Genomic DNA, 25,166 nt, shown 5'->3' with positions numbered 1-25,166 from the left:
TTGAAGAAAATCCTACAATTCAACCTCTTTCATTAGATCAAAATAATGATGCTACTATTTTCAATCATTTGTGAAGCCAAGAAAAAAAAAAAAAACAAAAAACATTGAGTGTTACAAATAATATTCATTTTGCCAAAGAAATTATTAGTGACAGGCATTTCCCTTTGCCATTACCAACAGAGTCTGTAGACATTGCTTTAAAAGTGAAGTAAGAGTTGATCCAGCATCACACTGTTAAAGTGCACACTTTAGGCTAAGGAGCCCAAAGATCTTCAAACATAAATCAGCAGTACTGAAATGTAGTCATCTCTGGGGACTCCAACACATAGTCACATTACTACAGCTTAACAATTTATAATATATATCTGGTTGCAAATACCTCTAACTAAATGCCATGTGACAAGTGCATTGTAATGTGGTTTACCTTCACGCTTTCTCATTGTTAGCTCACCTAACTTGAAGGACCTCTCATTTGCCATGATCTGAGAGTGCACACAGAGAATGTTACAGCTGCTCAGAAATGTGATGGATTTAGATATAGATTAAAGCTGCAGAAGACAAGATAGTAAACTGCTCATAGTGTGAATCTTAGATAATGACAAACAAATGAAACAGATGAATGAAAAACAGATGAATGAAAAAAACAAAACTTCACATCTGCTCACAGTAGATACACAAATGTATCCATAAGGATACATTTATAAAGGAAATATGCTAGATCTTTAAAATTTACTCATTTCTTCATACAGAATTACACTTTCGACTTTGACATGAACCACAGGAAATTCTGTACTGGAATTCTGGATCAGATTTGCTTATCTGTTTAAAAACTGACTAATAATACTCCCTACGTTACAGGGAGCCCTTCCTTTTCTGTGGTACTGTCAGCAAAGTTCTGCAATTGGCTTTTCGTCATAATAACGAAGGATAATGAGGTGTTATTAGAAGAGTCCCTGTAGTCATAAAAAAAAAAAAAGACTAAAAAAATGGCAACATAAGCAATTGAAAGCAGTATGTGATATGCGCAGACCACAAAAGTCAGACTTTGCAACTTTTTCAGCTGTGCTGAGAAAAAACAAAACTCAAACCAGGAGAATGCATTCATTCTGCAGATACCACATTTGGAAACAACTTCCAACATCAGAAAAGAAAAATTCACACTGAGGTAAGAAAAAAAAATGCTACTCTTGCCTGTGCTCTGCAAGCATGTTCACTTGAATACATATATCGTATTGATATGGTTGGCTGACTGCTGCCAGAGACGTTAAGTTATGGTGTTTGGGTGTGCATTCAATATAAAAAAAGGATGGGGAGTTAGTTCCTTTCAAATTACTGGCACTGACATCCAGGAAGCAGTAATCATTTGGGTTGGTATGGCAAACCCAAGGGCACAACTGAGCACAGCATAACTCTCAGTGTCACAGAAAAAAAAAAAAAAAAAAAATGTTGTATCTCATCATCGATGTTTTTAACTCCCAGCCTGTCTGCTCGCCTGATAATGCTGAGACAGCAGTATGAGTATATTATATACTGCAAGACATGTGGAAACATTTTCCAATGAAATAGTGTTTCGTTGGAAATTATGGATTGTGTGTTGAGTCTGAAAATTTTTCACTGAAAGTCTCCTGAGCTTTAAGTGAGGAAGCCTTCACTGAAGGACTATGAAGTTCCACATAACTCTGCACAGATTGCTGGCATATTATTCCTTGTTTAGCAGATTTGGGGCAACTAATGCTGAACACCATGCCTGAGTTTTCAGCACTGCTGTTTCTATTTGTAATTTAGTCTGTTATATTTGGGAAAACAAAACAGATTCTATCAATAGACTGATTTTCTGCCACAGAGCTTGTAAATGTCTGATTCCCCACTTCCAGTCAGTCTGCTGCAGGCTTTCCCTCTCACCATGGACCATAAGAGCATCTGGGTATCCTGTGTAATGCGTGCTGGCAGTGAAGACTCAGAGGAAGGTTCAGGACAGGTATCCACCACAGGAGTCAGAGGTGGAAAAGCCCAAGACTGGCAGCTGTATTCAGATCTCAGCTCTCAGGGGAAGTGAAGCTCTGGAAAGAGCAACAGAACAAGATTAATTTCAGACAGATCCTAAGGGTTCAGTTCTTCAGACTAAGGCATGCATGTCCAACCTATGGTCCACAGGCCACATGTGGCTTGCCACAGTTCATAATATGGCCTACCCCTGCCTTGCGCCATCATAACAACTACTTTTCCTCACCGAGCAGCCCGCCCTAATCCAGGGCATGCATCCATTGCTCAACAACAATCAAACAGTGATGTATGATTGGCACTGTCTGGGCTCAAACCAGGACATCAGGAGAGTGCAGAGCAATGCTAACTCAAGTGATAGCAAATAATTGAATGTATTTTGATACATTGGCTAAATATAGTCCCATGAACAACAAAAAATATACAGCCTTGCTTTCTGTTTTGATAAAGGAATTTGAGAATAGACTTCAAGATGGCCAAAAAAATAATAATAGTAATAATAATAATAAAAATAATAATAATAATAAAATCATCAGTTTATATTTCTGACTCCATTTTCAATTGACATAAGTACATCACCTGTATATATCCAAATGGAATGTATTGACTTGCAATCAGACATTTATCTAAAAAATCTGATCATGTCTCTTTACCAGATTTTTATTAGTCTTCTCTTACCAGACAAAATATCCCTTTTTTCACAATCAGATCTCATTCATGTCATCACTTTTTGGCAGTATATAAATTAGTGAATAATTAGGGTCAATAATTAAGTACAAAATAAGTAAAATTTCATCAAAAAATCTCTAACTCCTTTTGACATTCATTAATGTTTGGCGGACATTTATAGAAACAAAACAATGAGTGTGAGTACAGTGAGGCGGTGGGTTGTGCATTTCATCAGTGGTGACAGTGGGTCACCTCTGCTGATGCAGATTTTTATGTGCATGGCATCCAGACTCTTGTTCTTTGCTAAAGAGAATGCATAGCTAATGATGTGACTGTGTTGAAAAATAGTGTTTTGTAGCTGAGAATTTGCTTTATTGTACAGTTACTGTACTCATTTTATGTGTTGTAGTCTCCACAGAAATAAATAGCAGGCATTACTTTTGCAGCAACTTACATGTATGCAGACCAGGACAATTCTTCTTTAGTCAGTGTGGTCCAGGCAAGCCAAAAGGTAAAGGTACCCATGTAATGGCTCTCCATGACAGAGGACTGGCTTTTCCAGAGAGTGATGCAGGCTTTCCCATTACATACTTCTTTAAAACCATGTCTCTGCAGTAGAGCAAGGAAATATCTGAATTCCCTAGAAAAGAAAAATGCAGCAAGCAGTTTTTCACTCATCTGCACTTGTCATAGGTTTTCTGTAGGGTAATAAGTCTTCTTACATTTCAGCCTCCATTCAGCATTCCTGGAATTTACAGGCACAGCTCTGTCTTTGTCAGGCTTTTCTACACAGAAATTTTTTTAGTGAGGTTGATTGGTTTAGAAAGAGATTGGTTTAAAATATTCAGTCCCATTATACTGATCCAAAAGGATTTTTATTCTCCATTAGCAATCTACTCCCTACATTCTCCCTACATAAAAAACATATGTAGACTAGCTTTTTAGGCTCTATCTGTAGCTGATGGGAAGACACATGCATCACAATATCTGGTAAAGTTGGGCACTGTGTCGTTTCTTGTTTTTGTGGTATGATATTTGTATTGACAGCCTTCATTCTGATGTTGCAGATAACTTTGTCTAGATTAGATGACTGGACTGGACTAGACAATTGTTATTTTATACATTTTAGGACTATCCTGTAGTTTTGTTTTGCTTTAAAATTTAATCTCTCATGGAATATTCATGAGTCCATTGAACACTCAGGAAGAAAATGATATGCAGTGTTAGGCAGAAGACTGTACTGAGGAACCTGCTCCCACTTTGTCTAAGCCCTGTGGCATGGACTGCTGGGGAGCTTCCTCAGTATGTTCTCTTTGCATTATTGCTGTGCCCAGGGCTGAGAACAGTTCCTGGAGAGTTTTCTGCTGAACAAACAGCTGGAAAGAAAATTTTAATGCCATACAAGTTTGCTTTTCCAAGGTATTTCATTAATCTTTTGTTGTTTCATGCACTATCACCTCACTGCAGCTTTTCTCAATTATGGCACTTCAGGCACTTCACAAGCAATATTCAGTGCAGTTCCAGGAAGGACATCTGTTTTTACAAGAGATTAAGAGAGGAGTTCCCAAGTAGACTTCAATTCTGTTGATATGAAAATTTAAATTTAGAGATACAGTAAATGAATTAGGACAATGAATACATTTGTTCTTTTTATGCAAGATATTATGTCGTATTTACTTTTTACTTGAAGTTCTGTTGGAGTATAATCCTATTGTTAAGGCACGTGAAGGACAAACAGATGATCCAAAACAGCCACCATGTCTTCACCACAGAAAGATCATGCCTGATTAATTTGGTGGCCTTCTATGATAGAGTGATGACATCGGTGGACAAAGGGAAGGCAACTGATGTCATCTACCTGGAATTCTTTAAGGCCTTTCACACGGTCCTCCACCACATTCTTATCTCTAAATTGGAGAGATACAGATTTTAAGGATGGACTATTAGATGGATAAGGAATTGGTTGGAAGATCGCATCCAGAGGGTTGTGTGTCCATGTGGAGGCCAGTGATGAGTGGTGTCTCCCAGGGTCTGTCTTGGGTCTGGTACTCTTCAGCATCTTTATTGGTAACATAGATGATGGGATCAGGTGCACCCTCAGCACGTTTGCAGAAGGAAGGGATGCCATCCAGAGGTACCTTGATAAACTCAAAAAAGTGGGCCCATATGAGCCTAATGAGGTTCAACAGATCAAAGTGCAAGACCCAAAGTACATTTGGGTCAGTGTAATCCCAAATATGTATACGGGCTGGGAGAAGAACTCCTTAAGAATAGCTCTGCTGAGAAGGACTTAGTGGTTCTGACTGATGAAGAACTTAACGACCCAGAAGTGTGTACTTGTAGCCTGGAAGGCCAATGGTATCCTGGCTTCCATCTGAAAAGGGGTGGCCAACAGGGTGAGGGAGGTAATTGTACCCCTCTATTCTACCCCTGTGGGTCCCAAGCTGGAATACTATGTCCAGGTCTGGGGCCCCCAATGCAGAAAAGATGTTGAGCTGTTGGAGAGGGTCCAGAGGAAGGCCACAAAGATGATCCAAAGGCTGGAGAACCTCTCCTATGAAGATAGGAGCTGGGCTTGTTCAACTGGAAAAGACAAGGTTGAAGGGAGATCTCATCTCAGCCTGCCAGTATTTAAGGGGAGTTTATAAACATGAAGCAAAACAACTTTTTACATAAGTAGATAGTGGTAGGACAAGGGAGTATGGTTTTAAGAAAGAGACATTTAGATTAGATTTCAGGGGGAAGTTTTTTACTGAAGGAGTGGTGAGATGCTGGAGCAGGTTGCCTAGAGAAGTTATGGATGCCCCATCCCTGTATTTGTTTAAGACTGGGCTGGGTGGGGCTCTGGGCAATCTGACCTAGTACTTGATCTAGCGACCGGCAACTCTGCTTGTGACAGGGGGTTTGAACTTGATGATCCAATCCAAGCCATTCTATGGTTCTATGATTCTATGATCCTATGATCCTATGATTCTATGATCCTATGATCCTATGATTCTATATTGCAAAGGAGAATTTTAGGCAATTTAAACACCTCCTTTACGTAATCAAAAGGGGACTTCCAAATGTTTGAAAAGTTTCTAGAAACTGAAAAATGATTTCTTTTCTGGGATCTGGAAAAGGATCAGGAAACCTCTCAAAAAATAATTCAATTTGTCATTTCTCTGAATTAAATTTTTTTTGTGCCTTTCCCCACCTTATGCTCCTATGAGAAAGAAAGAAAGAAAGAAAGAAAGAAAGAAAGAAAAGAAAGAAAGAAAGAAGAAAGAAAAGAAAAGAAAGAAAGAAAGAAAGAAAGAAAAGAAAGAAAGAAAGAAAGAAAGAAAGAAAGAAAGAAAGAAAGAAAGAAAAGAAAGAAAGAAAGAAAGAAAGAAAGAAAGAAAAAAGAAAGAAAGAAAGAAAAGAAGAAAGAAAAGAAAGAAGAAAGAAAGAAAAGAGAAAGAAAGAAAAGAAAGAAAGAAGAAAGAAAGAAAGAAAGAAAGAAAGAAAGAAAGAAAGAAAGAAAGAAAGAAAGAAAGAAAGAAAGAAAGAAAGAAAGAAAGAAAGAAAGAAAAGAAGAAAAAGAAAGAAAGAAAGAAAGAAAGAAAGAAAGGAAAGAAAGAAAGAAGGTTACCTAAATAGAGTGCCATCTAGGTGAGTTCAGTGGAATAAGGACTTTTAATTAATAGACATTCACAATATCAGTGAAAACTTTTTTTTTCACAGACTAATAGACTCCTGGATCTGTGGAGGCTCCTTGCGCTCTATCCATAAAACTGGACACATTTTTTAATCAGTGGCAATTCGGTCCAAAAAATGAGAATTTTTTGAAGGATATAAATTACTAGTAGTATCATACTTTAAATCTTATAAATATACTTCTTTGTGTGTGTGTGTGTGTGTGTGGAAAGAAGTGCTCAAACGTCACTTTGACAGCTGTATATACGTGGTTGTGGGGTTTTTGTTTGTTTGTTTTTTGTTGTTTTCAAATGTCTCTTTTTTAAGCAAAGAAAGTTTTTCAGTCTTCTATTGTTGAATGGATCAACCATTTATGACTTATTCAGTAGTGGTTTGTTTTTTTTTTATTTCATTTCAATATGATGTGAATAAACTACGTTTTCCCACTCAAAATGATATATACACCAGATTTCATTTTTGGCAAAGTGAATTTATTTTTTCTTGATATTTCAGCTGCTGTAGTCCTGAAACATATCTGCCTTTGGCTGAGAGTTCCCTCATTTTTCAAGGTCCCAAACTTGTGAAAAATCTGGGCAAATTCCAGTGAAAAACTGCTATCAGCTCAGCAGAAGTTAGCTGAATTCAAGTTGTTTTAAATTAAACACATCTGGCAGGTAAAACTATTGTTTTTCTAGCTTTAGGACTACTCTCCGACACTGGTTGTCAAAAGAAAGGGAGGCTTGTAAATAGTTCTTGCAGAAGGGGAGAAGACTAGCAAGTTTTTTTGTTTAAGAGTAAGCAAATTAAGTGTTGTCTAACTCACTCACATCCACTTTATCTGCTCTTTTGTTGTTACAAGAAAGGAACTTGGCAAAGCAATATTTCATAGCTGAGAAAACAGCATCACAGATATCATTAGTTCATTAACTGGAGCAAGCCCTCTGACCCTGGAAGAAAACATGACTGTTCTTCATTAAAAAATGAAAAGTGATCAATGTTCTTTGCATGCTACAGCATGGAGATACTCCAAAAATATAATTAAGCCTCAGTGGTATTTTATTATTTTTTCCATTTATGACATCATGGCTTATGGATCTGATTTGAGAAAAAAATACCTGTTCTCATTTTAATTAATGGACTTGTAACCTGTTAAAACCCCAGTGCATTTCCCCTTACTGTGAGCCAGTCCTGCCTGACTAACATGACTACTATAGAAATACAAACATAAAACTGTACGTGAGCTAAAATTTCATCAGATGCTATGTTGAGTATATTAGTTATCTACCTCATAAATAAGTTTTTCTGTTAAGTGGAAGGAATTACAGAAACTGAACTGTTAAATTTTTCAGTAGTTATTTTGATAACCAGTTTTACTGCTGATACTTTCCCCTTTGTTTTGGTTCTCTCTCATCTCAGCCAGCAATGAAGTCATTAAAAGGAAAATGCACTATAGGAAGTAAAATTAAACCACATCTGCCAAATATGAGACCCTTGGGAGTCTTGCAGTTAATACAAGACTGGGAGTCAAGAGATCTTGACTTAGTTTCTATTTGCTCTACCAACATATTCCATATGCTCTAGTTTCCCACTGTAACCCTTTAAACTCTTTAAGCATATTTTAAGTAGCAGAGGCAAGGATGGATTCAAATTGAAGAATATTACTACAAAAAAAAGCTTACTAAATTTCTTGGTATTCTGGAAGCCATTTTTTTTCACATTTAGAAATGTAAATCAAGTAACCAAAAACCAACATTTTAATTAAAGAAGTAAAGAAAACTCTTACACCACAGATGAAAATGATAGCAGTAAACAATTTTTGTAGCCAGTGTCACTCTGCAGATTATGTACAGCCTCTTTAGCTTGCAGAAACATCTTAAACAGCATCTTCTATCATCGATAAACATTACATCTAGACCTGTGACTTCTTTCCCAGCCTTCACCTCTGGTGCTCCAGTTTTGGAAGCAAAAGCTAGTGGTTGTGTGAGGATTCTCCATGACCACATTCAGAGTTGCTTAATACACTTCGGTCTTACAAACCTTTAGCTTCATTGTAGAGCAACTTCTTTTTGCATCTCAGTCATTACATCTCTCTACATGTAATTAAGTATTTTAGGACCTACTTATCTCTAGCTTTTATATTTCTCCTCCTCTCCACCAGACTTTAACAGAATTATCTTCCCTATTTGAACAATCTTCAGTCTTGACTTTCAAGTGATGGCATGTTTGAGTTTTCTCTTAGGCTTAAACATCAGTAGTGTACATTCCTTTCTACCCTAGTACCCATGCAAGTGTCTTGTTTTCCCAGTTCTATCCTGTTCATTTTAGTTGCCAGCAAAACAGTTCAATTTTGCACAAAGTTGTTGTTTATTTGCTCGTTCTTAATGAAGGAGAGAACAATAGTTTGAACTTTTACATACCAGAAGGGGAGGAGGAGAATCAATGACAGGATGAGGCCACTCCTGTAGGGTGCTTGCTATTTCTGAACTGTAGCATTGCAATTGATATTTCTCCTTGACTGCTGTGAATGCACAATCAGCTTAGAAAAAAAAATTATTATCCTCAGCACTGGGCATTTCAGAAGACAGAAGCCAATGCTGATCAAGCTTTAATCTTTTACTATGGCCTAAGATTAAGGCATTTTCTTGTTTGTTTGTTTGTTTGTTTGTTTTTTAGAAAAATCAATTGATTTTGAAAAATAGTGGCTAATTCTTTCCCTGTCGTTCCCCCCCCCCCCCCCCCCCTCCCCCAGGTAAATCCTAGATTTTGAAAACCTCAGAAAATGTAGGATGTTTTTTGCTGCCAAATGAGTTAGGACAGTAGTCAATCAGTAGAGAGCTGCAAAAGATCTTGGTATCTAAAGAGGTGCAGGATGCAACACAGTCAGTTTTGGAATGACCAGCCTCCCTGCTGTAATAAGAGAATGAAGGCTTCGATTAGGACTTCGGAATCATATTCTAAGACCTTTGAGAGAGGCAGTGTAAAGAATTGCCTTTTCCATTATGCTAGTAAAAGAAAATAGAAGCAGCTTTTGAGTGGAAATTTTGAGAATTTTGGACAAATAAAGAGGCAGAGGTGAAGCTGAAGAAGAGAGACACAGCTGAGAGGAACTTTGTTATGAAGTCAGAAGATGAACTGAGTTATATGAAAAGTGGAGAGCTCTGGTCTAATAGGCTTTGGAGCAATTTAAGCAATCTAGGGGATCAGGATGATAAGAGAGCAACAAATCACATCTCTTTTGTTGAGCTCCTTACACTACGCACAGCATTAATCTGAGAGCACAGCTCAACCTATGCTATATACTTACTTGAGAAGGACTGAGCACCTTCATGTTCTCCTCATATCCCTTGTAAATTAAAAATAAAGATGCACCTTCAGAACATTATTTGTCTGCATATTTTGAGCTCTTTGATTAATTTTTTTTTGTTCTGTTAACATTTAAGCCTTTTGAGTAGAACATGAACAGTACAGTGAAATCTACAGAACTTAGTATAACATTTTCATATTAACTAAGTCTTCCACTGTTGCATCTCTTTCGTTGCCAACCCAATTTAATGCTATTATTTAACTTGTGTGAATGTTATTTTATTCTACATTGTTCTCCTAAAACTCATCCTATTTTCGGACACTGATTACAATCCTTACACTTCCTATTTGTTTTATTCTCACTTCTTTCAGTCTTATGTGTTAAATATTTATGTATCTGTATGATTCATAACTATCTATCACTATTTCTCTGCTTCCTGAATTTAAAATGAACTTGCAAGCATATTACAGGTCAGTGGCAAAGTCTAAAGTTGTGACTTGACATTGATAGGAGAATGTAGAAGTCATCTTTCTAAACATTCATTTCAATCAGTAAATCTCAGAAGAATCAAATCAAAAGGGTTTCCACACATTAGTTTGTAGTAGCTGATCACTGCTAGAGAGGATGACAGAAAAAAAAAACAAATGTTTTCATTAAAACTTGAGGGTTTTTATAATGTATTTAGACTCATTTTTATTTATTTATTTATTTTTTAATCAGAAATTATTTAAAATATTCTGTCCCCAGAATGGAAAGGATTGGGATCCCTATGGATCTTGGACAGTTTGTATTCAAGTTCTTGCTTGTCCGTAATCTTAGGAAGTGTCTGGGTTTGCTGAAATCACAAAAGTAGAAAAATGGCTTATGATTTGTTTTGCTAGGAAGAAACTGACTTTTCATACAGCAGGATGAAGTACCACATTGCATATTAAATCTCCATGTTCAAATCCCACAGCCAAGTCAGAACTAGGATTTAAATCTCACCCTACTTCATGCTAAGAGAAATCCTTGACTACTGAGATAATGCTACTTTTGGAAAAAAATACCTCTTATTACTCTCTACAAAATGTTCTTGGGGCTGAAGTTAGCTTTTCAACACAAGTCTTTTCTAATCAAACTTGTTTTTGTCTTGTGCTATTGTCAATGGTCTACGGGCTGGTTCGGCCTAGTTCCATGACTAGCGGGGCAGAGGGATCCACAGATCAGCACCTCCAGAAAAGGGAAACAGGGGACCCCAAAATAATTAAAAACAGCGACAACAATCTGAGGAGCAACAAACTAATTTACTAAATATAGTATCGGAATGCAAGATAACACACTGTAATACAATATAATTAGAATTGAAGCTAATAAGTCAAATATAATGAGAGTGTTCGAAATGTGGACCATAATACTGAGGTGAGATGTGCAGTCCAGTTGAGCAGTAGGGAGGAGAGCTTTACGAAGAAGAGAACATCAGGTGACCGTGCCTGGGGATATATCTCTTCTCCGACCGCAAAGCCTCCTGAGGTATGTAGTTTTTCTTCTCTTCCGGACAGGTGCCCAGAGCTGGAGCATTAAAACTAAGTCCCAGTGCACTGCATGATGTTGTGATGTGGCATACTGATAACCAAAAATCATAAAACTGTAACAGTTATCACTCCAAGAAACACTAATAAATCTTTAAGTATTATAAACCAAAGCAAAGGTTTTCTGTTTTTCAACTGTCAGGCAGTTGTCATGCTTATCTAAGAACCAGCTGCTGCTTGACTACGTGAAAATGGAAAAATGCTGCCACACTGATTGAGGTCCTGATCCTGCAAAAACCAAAACATTGCTCACTGCATTTCTTCACATTATTTCTTTCATTTTTCTTCTCTGTACACATATTTACATGTCTGAACTGAATTATGCAAATATCCAAGATGTATCATTAGTAAAATGCTTGATCTATTTCAGTACCATCAGGTAAATTACTTTTAAAATATGTAGAACATCTACCGGCAGGTCCATTTTTATGATGTTTAAAACAAAGTAGCATTTAGAAGGAAATACTCTTTCTGTTCTTCAAGGAATATTTCTTCCTAAAAGATATAAATCCAACACATGATATAAATAAGTACCTGCTTCTCATCTAAGATACACTTAGTTTCATTTAGGAACCTTAAAATGCATATGTGTGAATTTTAGTGATATAATTTACTTTGTTTCCATTTTAACTAGTGGATGATGTAAAGTGGCATTCGTGTGAAACAAGAAAAAAGCCTTGATATATCAACAGTAAAGAATAATATGAGATTTGAATGTGTTAATATGAAATTTTAAGTTATTGTTTGAAGTTATAAACAGAATTTTGTCCTTCCTCCCTGTCGAAAACAAACAATTTATACTCAGTAGAACAGAAAAATATTTAAGGAGTAAAATCCTAAGAACTAGACTTGTACAAAATATTGAATATTTCTTTTCAGGAAATTTTATTTTATTCAAATAACAATACTATATGAATCAAAAACTTGATAGAGAATTCTGAAAATTTTGCAAGGAAATGTATTGCTTTTGAACAAACCATTTGTTCTTGAAATTTGATGTCTGATATGGTATGATATTTTGATTTACCTTAAATAAAGTAGTTTTGAAAAAAAAATACTTTATTGACATTTTAAAATATATAAATGTTTTAGCACAAGATGAAATACTTTTTTAGAAGTTTGTGTTTCTTAGTAAATATAAATACTAAAATTCAGTCAGCTTTTGTGTGAATATTTGCATAATTACCTAGTTACATATCCTATAATATTTATTACTGGATTTTAAGTGATTGCAAAAGATGAACTACTGACGACAAAAAGCACTCTAGCTTTTGAGAGCAATCTCTTTGAAAACAGACATATAGCCTCTTGCACATGATAAGAATTAGCTGTTTCAGTACAATCTGATCTATCCCCGTAGTGAGACTCTTGTGCAGCAAGCCATTTGGAAGCTCTAAGCGTAGGAAAGGATCATAGTCTCTCAGCTTCCTTTTTTATCCTGAGTGGATAGAGTTTCATGGCTAGAAAAATATATTTGTGCTCTCTCAAAGACCAATTGCTTTTCTGAAGGTAATTGACAACTGTTATTCTTCCAATGAACTGTTTTGAGAGAACAAGATTACCATTTTGAATTTTAAACACATTTACCAGGAGAGAAAAGACCCTCTCTTATTGCTTGATGATTTCCTGCTGGCTGGAGTACATGATGCAGAAGATCTTCCTTACTGAAGAGGATCAGAAAGCATAATCTCCTACCTCATATGAAAATATTCAGTTCTGAACTACAAGTAATTTAATCCAGCCATTCAAATTCTCCCTTGGCAAGGTCCCCATCTGTAAAAATAGACCAAGCCAGCCAACCAGACATTACCAATGGAATAATTTAGGATAATCTTATTTTTTCCTTTGCTGAAGCTGAAAAGATTTGTCTTTTAAAACTATGAAGCCATATTGACCAAGTTAAGTAACACAGAATCATAGAATCATGGAATCACAAGTTTGGAAAGATCACCTAGAACTACAAGATCTACAAGATCATCTAGTCTGGCTGTCCTCCCATCACTGTTACTACCACAAGCTACTAAACCATATCTCAACAGTCCTCAACAGACTTGAAAGGTGAGCCTGGGTGAATCTAATGAGGTTCAACACAGCAAATTGCAAGGTTTTGCACCTGGGCCAGAGAAATCCCAGGTCTATGCACAGACTGGAAGGAGCAGTCCTTGAGAGTAGCCCTGTGGAGAAGCACCTTAGGGTCATGTGGATGAAAAACTTAACACGAGCCAGCAGTGTGCTTTTGCAGCTCAGAAAGCAGATAGTATCCTGGGCTCCATCAGGAGAGGGTGGCCAGCAGGGACAGGGAGGTGATTGTCCCTCTCTACTCTGCTCTTGTGAGGCCCTATCTGGAATACTGCTTCCAAGTGTGGAACCTCCAGTACAAAAAAGACAGGGAACTGTTGGAGAGGGTCCAGAGGAGGGCCACAAAGATGATCAGGGGACTGGAGCACCTCCCCTATGAAGACAGGCTGAGGGAGCTGGGCTTGTTCAGCCTGAAGAAAAGAAGGCTGTGGGGTGACCTAAAGGGAGCCTATAAACAAGAGGGGAATCAACTCTTTGAAAGAGTAGAAAACAGCAGAACAAGGGGAAATGGTTTCATGTCGAGGGAGGGAAGATTTAGGTTGGATGTCAGGGGGAAGTTCTTTACAGAGAGAGTGGTGAGGTGCTGGAACAGGCTGTCCAGAGAGGCTGTGGATGTCCCGTCCATCCCTGGAGATGTTCAAGGCCAAGTTGGATGGGGCCCTGGGCAGCCTAGTCTAGTATTAAATGTGGAGGTTGGTGGCCCTGCCTATGGCAGGGGTCTTGGAGCTTCATGATCCTTGAAGTCCTTTCCAACCTGGGCCATTCTGTGTGATTCTGTGATTCTGTGATCTCGTAGCACCTCATCCAGATACCTCTTGAACACTGCCAGGGATGGTGACTTCACCACCTCCCTGGGCAGGCAGAAAGTTTTTCCGTATGTCTAATTTGATCTTCCCTGGCACAACTTGTGGCCATTTCCTCAGGTCCTGAACTTGACTGAAATTGCAAGAAGGATATTAAAAGGCTATCATACTCCAATGAAAAAAAAAAAAAAAAAGCGTCATGGAATAAATAGTATGGATAGTTAGAAAGTTCTACATTGCAATAATGTATTGTTTCTTGTAACTTTCCAATCTTGATCATAGAATCATAGAATCATAGAATTATAGGGATTGGAAGGGACCTCTGTAGGTCACTGAGTCCAACACCTTGCAAAGCAGTTTCCTCACAGTGGGTTGAGCAGGAAAACATTCAGGGGGTCTTAAATATTTCCAGAAGAGACACCACAACCTCTTAGGGCAGATTGTTCCAGTGTTCTACCACCTTCCCAGTAAAGAAGTTATTTTGCATGTTTATGTGGAACTTCCTGTGTTCCAGTCTTTTCCCTTTGCCCATTCGAATTTTAGAATGTAATCCACAGTATGAGTTTTATTTTCTATTTTTATTTATCCTTCACTGAATGAATCTTTGCTTTCATTGTGCATACTGATCATTATATGCATTTATAGGCATACTGTTTAAATGGCAAACACTCTTAGTTGGTGAGATATGTGTATTGTTTGGCAATAGGACAAAATGCTATATTTGAAAATCTCTAGAATAAAAGTTTGATTTAACATTTCTTTCTTTGAGGAAAGTATAAAAGTTTCTTTGTATATGATATTTCTTTATACACATGAGTTTTTGTTACAGACTAGAATGTCACTGCTCTACAGACACAAGATAAGAACCCAGCCTTTGTTTCAAAAAGTTTAATATCAAAGTAGTGGCTTAGTTACTAGATTAGATAAGAACAACTTATCAAGTTATGTATTTTTGTCTACTTTTCCTTTTTCGCTTCACTATGTATTGTAAACCAAATCTTGATCCCAAACTCTTACACACCTGCTTGATTTTACCAGCTAATTCAAAGAATCTATTAAAATTCACAAAGTTAAGCAGCTGCTGTGTAAGTATTTGCAGGGTCAGGGCCTTGTAGTTTAAATCTTTACTACATGTGTATGCAAAACCTAGCAATAGGGGGGCCTTGAAGTTTCATTTGCATCTTCTTGGCAGAAACCTGAGAACAATTCTTTTGCAGTACTCCCAACTTTATGCTTGGAAACCTTTTGAGAAAAAGGAAAAAAAAGAGGGGGATATGATCCTTCTTGGAATGAGAACATTTTTATAGGCAAGCAACACAAAAACTGCTTCCAGAAAGCTCTTCAAGTGAAAAGCTTTTTGTGCTCTGTCATTCAAAATAGGCCTCTATTTCCCAGGGTGGTAAATGTGGGAAATTTCAGATTCACCTTGAAAAAAATTTCTATTAATTGTTATGAACGCATTTAAGAAAATACTTATATTTTATTTATTTTATTTTATTTTAATCTTTTTACTTCATATTTGAAATCTCAATTCTTTTTTTTTTTTTTTTTTGCAGTAGATAACGTATTTACATTCCTTAGTGTTGTTTATTACCGTAGACATTTCTAGAAATTCACCTGCAGACCTATAGGATGTGCAGAAAATTAGTAAACCCATGAGGAATCCTCATGTAGGATGGGCTGATAATGGGCTGTGAATACATACTATTTGCAAAGACTAGGCTCTGAAGAATACAGAGGAGAAGTGATTAAACTGCTGTCACTTAGATACCTCAGACAAGTGCTTTCAATTTCTGTAGAAGTGATACTGTATATTTTAGCCTTTGCTTTGAATTTTTTTCACCTCATTTTCTATCTTTCTTCTACCAGAAAATACAATTTTACCAAAACTTGTATGTATAAAGTGAATGAAAGTTTGGTGGCTTTGTAGGAATTTTCATTTGCTATATCATCTGAAACAAAAATAGAATTAAAATAAACATAGAAAAAATAACAGATCAAGAATTTAGACACTGCTACCAATGATGTTTACTAAGTATTCATCAAGAGTCAGAGGAAATTTCTATGTGACAAGTGGATTTTCTAAATTTTGGTTGTCTTGAATTTGCCTGGTGAATTCAATGCAGATTGAATTGATTGGCTAAGTTACATATAGATTGCTTATATGAGTCCTAGAGTAACTTGATAACATTATTCTCAGCATTTTTTGTACTTCCTTCCCTACAAGATTTGTGAGCATACATGCTTGTTTTCTAGCCACAGGCTAAACCTGGATGTAGGATTCTGACCTGTAACATTTTCAAGTATTGTGAACTACAAGGTCCACATGTACATAGGTACATGCAGCCAATGGGTGATGCTGTATCAGTATCTTTGTACTGATACTACTGCATTCAGTATCTTTGAATCTACAACTCCATCTCTTCTGATTGCCTTACAAAATGTGGAAACTGAAATGCTTTGAATTGAGTAGAACAACTTATGTCCAAAATTGCACGACTTTCTATCCTTTTATTTTTTTCACCTGGGAAGAAAAATCGAAATACTTTCTGTTGGATTTGACTGCAACCTATTTATGAATGGGGCCTACAAGGGGTGAGGGAGATCTCCAGATCACGGTAAGATTAAAGATTTTACCTTGCACTTTAAAAATATTCCTCAAGCCTCTCCCCATCTCAATAGCTTTCAATTTTTTATTTCCTTCCTCTTGAGGTTTCTGATTCCCAACTTCTTTTCAATCCAAATAAATTTAGTAGGGAAAAGAAAACACCACTGAATATTAAATAAGACATAAAGCTACACTTAGACAAAATATGAAATCTTTTCATTTTGAAGGTCTGTTTCTTTCAAAATGCTTCCCTTCCTCTCTATTTTTTCACAGTGAAAATCTATGCAAGGTAATTAATTGCTGCTGTCTATTGACTCATAGAATCATCTGTGTTCGAAAAGATATTCAAGATCAAGTTCAACCATCAATCTCACTTATGGAGTCCCATCACTAAATCATGTACTTTAATGCCAACGTCACACAACTGTTAAGTACCTTATGGTCTTCTGTCCAACTTGTTTTAATCCAATTTTTGCCCACTGCCAACTGGGATCTGCAGGCTGTTCTGCTCTTTTCTTTGTCATGTCTTCAGCTCCATATCTTGCCTTCTGGGAGGACAGAGCTTATACAACTTTATTTCATGAGTCTCATGTTCTCCTATTGATATACTGCTGGAGATGTACAGTAACCTTGCCAGCCTCACTGATGCTGTCGGTGTAAAAGCAATAGGAAACTCAAATTTAGTGTAGTAGCACTTGCCATATAGACTGCATGCACAGAAAACAAATATGAATCTTATGCAATCAGAAATTAAATTGGCTATTCATAAGATTTTCAACAAAATGGAGAAACCACTTTATATAAGAAACTCTGGTTTCTGTTCAAGATGTTACTGTTCAGAAAGTCTTAAATAGTTTCAAGTGGTATTTTTTCAGAGATCAATTGCCTACACCCTGTAACATTATGTGAAATCTGAATAACTGAAAGACTGAAGACTGACTGGTCTGTTGTTCTGTGGATCTTCTTTTTCCCCCTTCTTGAAAATGGAGGTTGTTTCCCCTTTTTCATTCAGTGGGAACTTCACCGGACTGGCATGACCTTCTGAATATGATGGAGAGTGACTTGGCAACATCATAAGCAACTTCCCTCAGAACCTGTGAGCAGATGTCATCAGGTCCCATGGATTTATGCATCGTCAAGTTCTTTAGAATGTAGCAGAATATTGGCAGGAAGGTTCAACCTCTACTGTCATACATCAACATCTGCCTCAGATGTTGTGGTCCAACCTAATAAAATAAGAGGCATTATTTTCAGAGCAGTTATCATAATACAGCAATTTTAATCTTTCTCTTCTTCTTGTCCTCAATGATCTGTTTACTGCCATAGGTGTAATTTCTGAAATATATGATTGCTCAGAAAATCACAGGTGCATTAACGATTTGCAAATTTGCATTGCATCATGGGAAAAGTAGTCTCTGTGAAGCTGATATTACAGGTTTTTTTAAGGCACCAGCTATCCATACTATAACTCAAGAGAGCATTGATGAAAAGTAACATAAAGCATTTTAATGAATTAATTCAATAAATATTTCAAATCGTCTCAGAATAAAATTATATAATTTCCATTGAGTTATATCTTATATTGAACTCAGTACTGACTTGGAGTATGAACAGCAAAATTGCTGCTGACCTCTTACACCAATATGCAGGTAATTCTAATCTAAGATATCTTTTCCATTACAGCTCTTTTATTCTGCTTAACTAACCTACTTGTTCTAATACAGACTTGTAGGCTATATGTTAAAGATGTTACTCAGAATTCACTTTAGCAACTGCCAAATTGGTTGAAAACTTTAAAGATGCAGTTCTCAAAGCATGAACATACCCATAAATTTAGGCTGAAAATCTGAAGAATGTTATCTGTCCATGCCAAAAATATAATTTCGAACAGTCTCCTCATGCAAGTATGGAAGAATAAGTATTGACTTTAGAGGTTATTTTAACTAGGAGTTTGCCCATAGTACCCCCAGGAGGAGGTCTCTTTTCTTCTCCTCACTAAGCAACTACTCAGGTTATTAGTTATTTATCTTTCAGTCCATCATGATCAGTGACTATTTTTAAATTTTAGTTGTTTTGAGACTTCGGATACTTGCATTACAAGGGGGCAGACCTCATACTGCATTAACTAATTTGTTTATGATGCTTGATGCAAATGTTATAATTTAAGAAAAGAAGGAAGTAGGGTAAAGAAGAATCATAAGATAGCTGGGAGGCATATAATGCAGAATTAAAAGCAAAAGAGCAGCAGTTGCTTTACCAAAAGTTATATTGTTTAAGTTGAACACATTCCATTATTCAAATAAGACTGCTTAAAGTTAACATGTTCTGGTGGTTTCTGTGGAAACAGGGTCAGAAAGCTATAGGTAGTCAGCATGGAGCCGTTAGCTGAGAAGGAGAGCTCTCACTTGCAGATTTTAGGAGCTGTCTGCCTGCTGGGAAACATATACAGAAATGCAGCTTCCAAAAGTAGTCTGCAGAGTTTCACAAAGGGATGAGAGGATGCAAAGGTTAAAAAGAAAAAAAAAAAGGAGGTAATTGTCAAAAGTGTGTGAAAAAAAATTGTAATATGTACATCTTTAGAAAAAAATATTTATTAAAAATTAAAGTTATATTAAAAGTCATAACAGCTTTACATTATTAATTTCTTAATTAGTGATGATGCAACTGCATCAATGGATAAGAGAAGAGTCATGGGTGTCACCTATCTGGACTTCAGCAAGGCCTTTCAGATGGTCAACAGCAACATCTTTCACTCCAAGTTGGAAAGATATGGATTTGATGAGTGGACTTTTCAATGGAAAAAGAAATGGCTGCAGGATTGAGTCCAGAGAGTGGTGGTCAATAGAACAATGTCTGGATGGAGATCAGTGACAATGGTGTTCCCCAGGGATCAGTACTGTGACTGATACTCTTCAATATCTTTATCAATGACTTTGAGAGTGGAGTCAAGAGCACCCTCAGCAAGTTTGCTGATGACACCAAGCTGTGGGGTGCAGTCGACATGCCAGAAGGATGAGACGCTATTCAGAGGGACCTAAACAGGCTTGAGCAGTGTGCACAGGTCAACATCATGAGATTCAACAAATCCAAATTCAAGGTGTTGCAACTGACTAGTGACAACTTGCACTACCAGTACATGTTGGGGATGAAAGGAAAAAGTCCTTGGTGGTTCTGGTTAATGGGAAGCTGAATATGAGCCAACAATGTGCCCTCACAGCCTAGAAAACCAACTGTATCCTGGGCTGCATCAAAAGAAGTGTGGCCAGCAGTGTGAGGGAGTGATCCTGCACCTCTGCTCTGTGCTGGTGCAACCTCACTCACTCTGGAGTACTACATCAATGTCTGGTGTCCTCAGTACAGGAGAGACAGTGTGTCCAGAGGAGGGCCACAAAAAATAATCCAACAGATGGAACAACTTTACTGTGAGGACAGGCTGAGAGAGCTGTGGCAGAAGTTCTGCTGCTGATTAGCAGAAATTTCTGTGGCACTGAAAAACTGGAAACACAAAACACAAGGCAAGAAATAAAAGGATAATTTTGTGGTAAGTTTCAAGCACTGGCTCTATTTTGAACTAAAGTCTTCTGACTGCAGACACAATTGAAGATCTATACTTATATAAACCTGACAGTTATCTTGAGTTAACGCATATTGACCTTAAAGAACACATAAAACAACTTCTTTTACATTTACTTTTTAACCAGTACTAAACTGAAACCTGTTTGGCATTATTGCAAAACAATATTTTGTTTTGCTTGGATTTGTAGGGCAAATGCAATACACATATGTAAGATTTTCTCAAAATGCCGTCTTAGTGCTCTTGTTATTATTGCTCCTTTCTTGTCATTTATTATTCAAAGATCACAGTGATGCAGGAACTTCTCTGACTGATTGCTCTGTGCTATTCCTATTTAATCTCTCCTTCTTTTTCTGTGACCTTTATTCCCACGGGATTTTTTAATATTGCTCTCCTTAGAGTCCCTGCCTCCTTGATATTCATCTTGAATGCTCCTACAACTGCAGCTTCTCTTCAGCCTTTTACATACTGAAAGGGTGAATGAATCACAAGAGAACTGAAGCTGATAGATGCTAAAAGGTGTGGTAAGAGTGCAGAGTTCTCTTTTCTTTTCTCACCCCTGCTTATGTGTTTTCTCTATTCCTTGCAGTTTTTATGCAGGTGCATTTTTCAGGGTAGCCAAACATGCTGAGATGTAAAATGAAACAATGAAAAAAGTAGACACATGCATGAAGAAAGAGAAGCTGACACTAAAGCTAAGATATATCTGTCAGAAGTATAGGGGAAGAGCAGGGAGAGGGGGATTTTATGACAATTTCCCTTTTAGCGGTGTGTGATCTCGAGATGTTTTGTTTTTCCTTAAAAATTCTAGAATGTCACAATTGCCAGAGAATCTGAAGTGTCGTTAAAAAAAGATGGACAAAATTTTCTCAGCCCCATACCTGCAAAGATAAATCTCTTGATTTTGAAGTCAGTTTTGTTTGTAGATAGAATAAATAATTGACTGAATACTGAATACTGAAACAACAGCTCTATTCCTTTTTGAGTAGATGGTTATTGGCTACTTTGTATAGCATTAGAAGTTCCCATGTTGTGAAGTTGATCCAGTATTTCTTCACAATATCATTTTTACCTATAAAAAGATCAATTTGTCAAGCTAAAATGTTTTTAGAAAGTATAACTGAAATTATTATGAAGGTAGTTACAGATATTATTTCAGATAAAATGGTATATTAGGCCATTAAATGGAATTTTACTTCCAAACTGGACCAAGAAAATGCTTGGATCGTTTCCTCCCTCCTTTCCTTCCTTCCTTCCTTCCTTCCTTCCTTCCTTCCTTCCTTCCTTCCTTCCTTCCTTCCTTCCTTCCTTCCTTCCATCCCACGAACATGACTTAAGTACTTGCTTACTGATTTATTCATGCATGCTTGAAAACTTCTGCATGTTAAGGGAGTTTCTCTGATGAAAATCAAGATCCAGTTATACAGTTTCCACAATGTTTTTTGTACCTGATACAGAAAGTTGGATGAGACACTTTTGCTGAAGACATTGCTCCAGTATTCAATGTCATCCTTAAAAAGTCAAGCTTTGAACTTGTAATACAGCAGCTAGTGAATTGCCTGCCTCTCATTGAACATGTGATCTTTTTGGCAAAGTAAATGATTTTTAATATATATGTTGTGTTAGCAGGGGTTTTGTGAAAAGTTGTATATGAATGTCTGTACACATATGTGCACATAATGAAAGAAAAACACATAAATGGTTAATCCCAGTATTTCTGGGAACAATAAGAGTTCAGAATACTGCCTCCAAAGTTCTTCTGGTGGAGCCTTTGATCCACATGCCACTATTAAGAGACTACTGTAAAATGTTCTGAATAAAAAGATTATTTGAAATATATGAACCAGAAGAGTCTAACTAACTTGAAATTTATACCAGCAGCTTCTTTGCAACTGCTCCTGAGATTTCTTGTTCACACAGACTGGAGACTAATTCTGGCTCTTTGCAATTCCTTTCTGCACATCAAATTTTTTTCTAAATGGACTAAGTGTACTGAACAAGGCTACAAGCAAGTTTCAAATATGGGAGATGGGAAATACTTCTGAATCTCCCCACACATCTGCAATGCTCAAAGAAAGAGCTCTCTTTTTAATGTAGATAATGTAGGATCAAAAAATTTGTCTTTTATGTAATTTCTTATCATCTGTCCCTTGTGTTTCCTAACTGCTAAGGCAAAAATAAAGGCACAACTGTGAAAAAACTGAATGGGTGAAAAAAGGGCATGAAAATGCCATTTAGACACTTCTTATTTCTATTTAGCTAATTCTGAGTCAAAACTCTGCTATCTAAAGTTATCTGCACACTATACTGCACAGTAATCTTGCGTGTATCAGAATCAAATTAAAGACAGAAGTCTACATTTGTTACAGTAATTCCTGAGACTGTTTCTGGTTAAGCATTTTTCGTACCGTAGTATAGATTACACTCTGTGAGAACATATGTTGACAAAGTGAAGAAACTAACAAGGTGAAGCGTAAAGCTAAAGACCTATCAGAGCTTCCATCTGCAGCCGGCATGCCCTATAGTGTATACTATAACCTCTGAGTGAATTTTGAGAAGAATCAGAGTTTCCTGTCTTACAGCTGCTTAAAAGGAGAGAGAGAGAGAGAGAGAAGAATACTTCAATACTTATCAGTTCCTAAATTTCTTTTCAATAATTGATACTTTGCTCTAGGAGAGGATCTTTGATCACAGATGATCAAAGAACTTCAGAAATGTTACTGAGTTCATCCATGAAATACCTCAGTAAAGCAAATTTTATTCTCCTATCTGAACAAAAATAAGCAAAAAAAAAAACAAAAAAAAACAAAAAAAACTTGTACACTGAAGGTTATAGAGCCAAACTGGAATTAGAAGTCAGTAAGTTTATTTCCTTGCTAATTGTAGGCCAAAACTGTGGATTAATTTTAAACTAAATCCTACCTCTTATTGAATACATAACTTTTTCGTCATATATACCCAAAATCTTGCTTACTTCCTTTCCCAGTACTTTGGTCAGTAAAGTACTTTCTCTAGTCTCTCAAGACTCACCATGATTATATACCTTTTGTGACTGAGATGCAGTTACCGTTGTACCATGAAGTTAAGAATCCCCAGAGGATGTAACAGAATGATAAGCAGAATTTCAGTCTTTGGCCTCTTTGAGGTTCTTCAAAGAATCCCTGAGATACAGCCCTAGAGGGAAGGTGGATGCAATAAAACTAGTTACTATTCATGGGTACCCTTGAGAGATTGTAAAGAGGATGGAGCCTGGCTCTTTTCCGTGGTGTCCAGTGCCATAAGAGGCAATGGTCACAAGTTGAAACACTGTCTAGTCCATATTTTCACTTCCATTTGAGCATCAGAAAGTACCTTTTTTATTTTTCTTTTTTTCCTCTCTGAGAGGATGACTCAGGTGACTGAGAGGGATTGACCAGGTTGTAAAATCTTCTTTTGGATGTCAGGGGTAAATTCTTTACAGAGAGAGTGGTGAGGTGCTGGAACAGGCTGCCCAGAGAGGTTGTGGATGCCCCATCCGTGAAAGTGTTCAAGGCCAGATTGGATGGGGCTCTGGACAGCCTGGTGTAGTATTAAATGGGAAGGTTGATGGCCCTGCATGTGGCAGGGGGGTTGGAGATTCATGATCCTTGAGGTCCCTTCCAACCCTCACCATTCTGTGATTCTGTGATTCTGTGATCCACCCTTGGAGATAATCAAAAACCTTCTGGATGTGATCCTGGACAACATGCTCTAATTGGACATACTAGAGTAGAAAGACTGGGCAAAATGATCTCCAGAGGTCCCTTTCAATGTAAAGAATTCTGTATCTGTGTTCTTATGTTATATACTTAGGCTGCTCTGGTAATAACACCTTTATTGCAATCAGAGAGAGATTTGAGCTACAAGCTTAAATTGGGATGGCTTCTATGAAGAGTTTCCGGAGGCTGCCTAATGTATCTCCTAATTCAGTTCAATGTGTTAAAATGCTCTTTTGTTTTAAAGAAAAGAAACCTCGCAAGAAATATTTTCTCATCTTTTAGATGATGCAGACATAATAAAATCAACTGAAAATCTGGGAAAAATGTATTAAAAAAAAAAAATAGTAAAGAAAAAAGAGAGAGAGATAATCCTCCAAATACATGTACTTGCCCAGGGAATTCTGGTGCTGCTGTTGGGAGGGCATGGAGGACTCTTACATACCTTAATGGATTGAGCCAGCCTCACCTGGAATGCTTGTCTTTTTTCTGTCCATTGGCCCACGAGCACCATTTCAGCACATGCATCTTAAGCTGTGTTCTAGGTGGTCTCATCTCTGGTCTCTCATTATCACAGTGTAGCCAACAAATCTGTCACCACTCCAGCCTTTCTTTGCTCCTGTGGGACTGTGTCACACCAGTGAAGTCTCCCTTGGCTCCCAGCTCATTCTCATTCATGAGGCAGTTCTGTTCTTGCTGCTCCTGAATACATGAAGGTAGCCTTCTCTACCTCCCCAATTACTCATGTCACTCTCTCACAATCTCTCAAGTCATTTTTTTTTTTTTTAAACTAAATCTTTCTATGTATTTGGATTTTTAACATGCTTCTCCTTTTAGTCATGACTCATTTTAAGATATTGCTGTGTCTGATTGACACTGAAGTCAAGCCCTCAAGAAATTCAGACTGTTACCTTGCCTTCAGAGCAAGTTCTCTCCTAGGTGAAACTCTTGTTTAAAAAGCTTTTGAAGCCTTACTGCAGAGCTCTAAAACCATACAGATGATTTTTCCCCAGAATTAAAAATATAGCTGAAAGACTAAGCATATTTTTTCCACTGGAAATGAGCAGAATAGTAAAAGGGTGAAGAATGTTGAACACCTATTCCATAAGAAAGTGGCAATAATACATGAAGCCTGGGTGTAATACCCTGCAGTTTTTATCAAAAGAAAT

Source organism: Meleagris gallopavo, chromosome 1, assembly GCF_905368555.1.
Source record: "Meleagris gallopavo chromosome 1, MGAL_WU_HG_1.1, whole genome shotgun sequence".
Lineage (NCBI taxonomy): Eukaryota > Metazoa > Chordata > Aves > Galliformes > Phasianidae > Meleagris > Meleagris gallopavo.
The sequence above is the reverse complement of the archived record's forward strand: the minus strand, read 5'-3'. Positions refer to the sequence as shown.